Source organism: Camelina sativa, chromosome 4 (genome assembly GCF_000633955.1).
Source record: "Camelina sativa cultivar DH55 chromosome 4, Cs, whole genome shotgun sequence".
NCBI lineage: Eukaryota > Viridiplantae > Streptophyta > Magnoliopsida > Brassicales > Brassicaceae > Camelina > Camelina sativa.
The window spans coordinates 4,733,174-4,739,971 of NC_025688.1; the positions used below are offsets into that span (position 1 = coordinate 4,733,174).

The window sequence follows — 6,798 nt, forward strand, 5'->3', positions numbered from 1 at the left end:
AAAATCTAGAGGTCTAGATGTGTTTGTGTGTGTAAATTTATTATTAAGAGTGTGTGAGTAAGAGAGGTAAGATATGATCAGAGGAAGTATGCAACAATGAATTTTTACTCATCTCTCTTAAATCATTTTATCAAACTCGAGAATCAAAATTACTACTTGTAAAAAATACACACGTAGAAGAAGAGTTGAGGCCTCGGAACTAACAAAAAAGAGGGCTCACTCAACATTTGAAAAATCTAAATTTTTCAATCCAAAATTTGTGAATGAGTTTTATTGATGGTTTATGATTGTGATTAGAACTAAACACAATACTTTGGTTTTAACTAGAATTCGTCCAAGCTTGCACCATTAACAAAACTTGACAATAGCATTGCATAGTGAATAAACAAAAATAGGTCTTTGGAAACAACAGTAATGCCAAAAGCCGTCCAAGATTAAAAAAGACCACACAGAGTATAATTCATACTGCAGTACCAGAATATGAATAAAAACGAACAAACTGAAAACAGAATAACACCAAACTTTAAAAATAACCACATACGTCCACCTTACGAGTTAAGTCCACTGCCAACTTTAAAATAAACCCACATACGTCCACCTTACGAGTTAGGTCCAATACCAAAGTGAAAAGAGCAGGCTCATTAAGAGGTGAGATCATCTTCAATCACCTTCAAACGCAGAGCAGGACCTCTCTCGTCCCACACAGTATCCCCAAACACTGCCCCAGTCCGATCAAGAAAAATGCATTCGTCTGGTTTTGTTATTGTCGAATAGCCTCTTGCTAGCATCAGATCAATACTCAGCACGTTTCTGTTCAACTCGGGAACGTAAAGCACATTCTTGATCGTCTTCTTCTTCCCTTCCTTCATCATGATCTTCACATCTCCACTTCCTTCAACACTGAGAACCTTCCCGTTTGCCAATCCAACCTTAGCCTTGTCCGTTCTGTCTAAAGTGGTGAAATACTTCTCATACGGAGTCATATGATTCGTGGTACCTTTAGCGTATATCATCCACATATCCTCATCATAACTGAATCTACCAGAGAAAACGTCGTCCTCTGCAGCTATCATAAGGTAATCAGCTCTGATTTCTTCTTCTTCCTTGGCAGCTTCTGTGGCGGCCACTTGTTCTTGCTGAATCTTTCTCTTGCAATCTCTTGCATAGTGCCCTCGTTCTCCACATTGAAAGCACTCGTCTTTCCTCTGCTTACCTCTCCCCGACCTCGCCCTAGAGTTGAAATAACACTCTTCTAGGTTGTGATTGTTCTTCTTGCACAAGTCACACCACTTATGAACAGGCTTCGAGTTATTAATACACATATCTTTCAACATTAGAAGAACAAACTCCTCAGCAACAGAATCATATATTTCAAAAAACTCAACAAGACTATCAAGAGACATGTTCTCCATCACTTTTATGTTCTCTTCCAGAATCGGAGCTACGACACTATACGGCCTCGCTAGCGAACTCAAGACTTTCTTAGCTTCTTTAGCTATATTAATTTATGGGTACCTCTCCCTATCTGTACTTTGTGTACGGTTCATGATTGAGTCTATGAAAAAACATAATGAAAACACTTATAGCTCTATTAACTTGCTTTCCAGATCTGTTGCTTCTCTTTAATTTCATACACATTGCTCTTCATTTGAAGTTAATGTTCTTTAATTTTATACACATTGCTCTTCATTTGAAGTTAATGTTCNAACGACGTCGTCCTCTGCTATCATGAGGTAATCAGCTCTGATTTCTTCTTCTTCCTTGGCAGCTTCTGTGGCGGCCACTTGTTCTTGCTGAATCTTTCTCTTGCAATCTATTGCATAGTGATCTCGTTCTCCACATTGAAAGCACTTGCCTTTCCTCGGCTTACCTCTCCTTGCCCTAGAGTTGAAATAACACTCTTCTAGGTTGTGGTTGTTCTTCTTGCACAAGTCACACCACTTACGACCAGGCTTCGAGTTATTAAGACACATATCTTTCAACATTAGAAGAACAAACTCCTCAGCAACAGAATCATATATATCAAAAAACTCAACAAGACTCTCAAGAGACATGTTCTCCATCACTTCCATGTTCTCTTCCAGAATCGGAGCTACGACACTATACGGCCTCGCAAGCGAACTCAAGAACTTCTTGTTAACCTCATACTTAGATTTGTCAATGTTCAAACGACGAAACTGTACAAGGACTTTCTCAACTCTATTATCAAGGAAACTGGAGATCAAAGAGGATCTAGAAAATATACATTAAGAATATTTACACTATATCTCTTCTGTATTATTTACATTAGTATTTATCTTAGAATAGGAAACTTAGCCTTATCATATTTCTACCCTTATGTATAAATACCTATCTTATGTTAATGTATAAATACCTATCTTATGTTAATGTATAAACCAAGCCTTTCTAAATTGTATCATCTATCTAAGTAAAGTTCAAGTGTTTCTCCTTCGACCATACTAAGTTGTTCGAACTCCTTCTCTAATCTACTTAGTATCCCTCCATGGTTACCTTTGAGCAGATCCCAAACATCTTTGGCAGAAGAAGCACAGAGAGTCTTCTTAAAAGCCGAGTTTGGAAGAGAAGATTGCAATACCTGGAGGGCTTTCGTGTCTTTTACCACGAGATCTCTCCATTTCGAAAGTTCTTGGGGTTGAATCGTCGCCGCTACTTGTGGAATCTTCGTCGGATCCGGTGGGACTCCGTTTTCCACAACGCCCCAGAGTCCTTTCTCCGTTAGTGTAGCTTTCGTCTTTGGAGCCCAAGTTTCGTAGTCCAAGTCAACCGAGAACTTCGCTGCCGCCGCCATAGCCGTAACAGTTAAGGGGTAAATGGTTTCTTCAAACTTTTAAAGTTTTCTCTTGGAGAAAGAGAAAGCGAGTAAACTATATTATTCCCTCACACGAGCATTTTCTATTTATATACCATAAGGCATAAACCCTAAAATTGCATTTTGAAACCACCGCCAATGAAACGTTTCAAATTCAGAAACGGTTTTGATTCAGTTTTAATGCGATTTGGAGAATCTTTTTCTATTTGGGTTCTCTTTTGCTTTTTAATATCTCGTTTTATAGATCAAAATTTAAATTTAAAATTTTAGTAATTATTTAATGAATTTTGTTAATTAATGTTTGAAAAAATATTGAATAGAGATAGAGATAAAAATATTTATTTAAGATTATGTTATAACTAAAAAAAATATAAGTATATCTTTATGTTTAAATCTTAAAAGATACTACTAAAAAAATATTGGGAATAATTTAGTTAGGGGGAGGTATTGGTTTAGGATTTAGAAAGAATTTTAATGACTTTATGTTCTTGCTGATTGTTAAAATCATAGAAAATTGAAAGTTAAAAATGAAGGATTCTAAGAGATTGTTTAGGAAGTTTTTTAAAATCTTGATGATTTATTTTTTCTAATCTTGTAAAATCTTTCTATTTGATGAAAGAGTTTTCATGACTTTTGTTATGAAGGAAATGATATAAAATCCTAAACCAATAACATAAAATTTGAATTCATTAACAATCCAAGATTCTTTTGTTTTACTTGAATAACATAAAACTTTTAATGACTTTATAAAACTCTTAATCCAATAACACTAGATTTATCAAGATTTTAGATAACTTTTTACAAATCCACAACCAATAACACCAAATTTTTAAAGAGTTTTTAAAAGTCTTGATTGAATAACAACATATTTTACCTAACTTTTAAAGTCATTAAAATTCTTTCTAAATCTTAAACCAATACCTCCCCCTTAATAGTTAGTTAGACCAGTTAACCATTAATGGAATCTTAAAATTTATTAATTCTAATGGCATTTCATGTAATATTAAAGGTAAGTGTGCTTCTGTTTTAATCGTATTGATCGGTCAAGTATCTCAATTATACTTCTTGTGTTTAGCAATCAAGCTTTAAAGGGATTGATTTAATTACGGATATTTGATACGTGATTGTACAACAATTAAGTATGTCACCGGATTATAATTTTCCAGCAATTACTTTGTGATTGCGTTAGTTAAGGAAAGTATATACTTTATTTTTTACTAGTTTTGACATGTGAGTATGAAAGTTTCATTGAGATACATAAATAATTTAACATCATACAAATTCTATAGCCAATAGGAGAGATACCTCTCAAATTCTTCATTAGAAATTATCATTTAAAATCTAGTGTAGTGGTAGTCGTTAACATCTATAAAGTTGGCGTAAATATATGGATGTCTGATTAAGTAAATATATGCAAGTTTAAACGAAACTGGTTTCTCGGGTACGGGATCGTATACATCAAGTTTTAATGCAACAATTGTAGTTTTAAATCATGCACAAGATAGATACCAAATACATGGAAAAAGAAAAAAAGAGACAAGGCAACAAGTCAAAGAAGTTGTTGAAGTTGTATGTTTAAACCTTTTAAGTTGCTTGCTTCTTTAGATAAAGTCTAGATAGAGTTAATCATGTCTTTAAGTTGATGGATAGTTATTTTGGGGCTCAATGTTGGTGTAAGCCTGTAAGGCCATCATTAATGGGACAACACCAAGGGTGTTCTAAGCCCAAAAAAATTATAAAAATAATGAATAGTGGCTTAGAACACTTTTTTAGTTCTTTATGTAGAACTGATTTAAGCCCAGTTCTTATTTGACGTGGCTTCATGTGATTGGACGAGATTTTTTGGAAAAAAAGAAAATATTTCATTTATATAAGTATGCAATTTAAATGTTAATTTATAAGTTTTTATAATTGTAATATGTTTAAGAATATTATATTAATTTATAAGTATATAATTGCTTTTATATAAGTATACAATTTAAATGTTAATTTATAAGTTTTTATAATTGTAATATGTTTAAGAATATTATATTAATTTATAAGTATACAATTGCTTTTATATAAGTAAGCAATTTAAATGTTATTTTATAAGTTTTTATAATTTGTAAAATGTTTAAGAATATTATATTAATTTATAAGTATACAATTGCTTTTATATAAGTAAGCAATTTAAATGTTATTTTATAAGTTTTTATAATTTGTAAAATGTTTAAGAATATTATATTAATTTATAAGTATACAATTGCTTTTATATAAGTAAGCAATTTAAATGTTATTTTATAAGTTTTTATAATTTGTAAAATGTTTAAGAATATTATATTAATTTATAAGTATACAATTGCTTTTATATAAGTAAGCAATTTAAATGTTATTTTATAAGTTTTTATAATTTGTAAAATGTTTAAGAATATTATATTAATTTATAAGTATACAATTGCTTTTATATAAGTAAGCAATTTAAATGTTATTTTATAAGTTTTTATAATTTGTAAAATGTTTAAGAATATTATATTAATTTATAAGTATACAATTGCTTTTATATAAGTAAGCAATTTAAATGTTATTTTATAAGTTTTTATAATTTGTAAAATGTTTATGAATATTATATTAATTTATAAGTATACAATTGTTTTTATATAAGTAAGCAATTTAAATGTTATTTTATAAGTTTTTATAATTTGTAAAATGTTTATGAATATTATTTCACTATATCTTTATTCTAAGAACACCATAATTAGTTCTCCCATTTTTTTTACTTATGATTTTAACAACTGATCTAACATTATTTTCACTATATATTTAATCTAAAAACACAAAAAAAAAGTTGTTTCATTAATGATGGCCTAAGGACCATTAATGATGGCCTAAGGAGCATTGAAAACCGGGACTACTCTGATTTTCTTCTGCAACGTACAAGTTCTTGGGATAGTAGCGTTACTTACAATTTTTTTCTTTTTCTTTTATTGATTTCTAGCTAAACAAACCCTATTTACACGCAACCGGAGGTAGGTTGTCTTGGCCGACTTTTAGGCCATCTCTATTGCAAAGTTCACACTTTAAAGTTTAAACATTTTTCTACCATTAGCTTTAGACTATCCTCGTTAGTGTGTTTCTTAGTTGTTTTTTAAGACAATTTTTAATAATAAAAATGGGAAAAAAAACTTTGTTAAGAGAAAAGGAAAATTTTGTTGATTATTGGTAGAACCAAGTTTAGGTGTTTCTTAGTAATAAATATAGTAAAATAATAATTAATAATTTAAATATTTGAAATTATTTTATATATCATAGAAACATATTTTAATAATAAAAATATAAAATAACATACAATATTTAAAATTAAAACACAAAACATTAAAAAACAAAAACATAACACACAACATGAAATAAAACATAGAAACATATTTAATTAAACATGAAACAAATTTAATACCCAAATTTAGTCCATAAATGTTCAACTAAATCATGTTTCAATTGGTGATGCACTTCTCTATCACGAATTATCGTTTGACCATTCAGCACATTGCTGATATTTGAAGCCATATTGATAGAATATGAAAGATCTACACCATCTCCTTATGGGAAATCAGAAACGTCAGTTTGAGTGTATCCATCTCGTTCATTTTCAACAATCATATTGTGGAGTATGATACACGTCCTCATGATCAATCCCACTTTGTCTTTATCCCATAAAAGACATGAATTTTTGATTACGGCGAATCTAGCTTGTAGGACACCGAAAGCACGCTCAACATCTTTTCGGGCACTTTCTTGGCGTTCAGCAAATAAAGATGCTTTTGGACTCTGTGGTAGTGGTATGGATTGAATAAAAGTTGGCCATTTCGGATAAATACCGTCTGTCAGATAGTAAGTCAAATTGTACTCTCTGCCGTTAACGTAGTAGGTAACTTGTGGAGCTTGACCATAAAGTATATCATCAAAGACGGGAGATCGATCAAGAACATTAATAT

General features: G+C 30.9%; 1 pseudogene; it reads right to left on the reverse strand.

The window, feature by feature from the left end:
- LOC109132652 lies at positions 549-2,809 on the reverse strand (annotated as a pseudogene).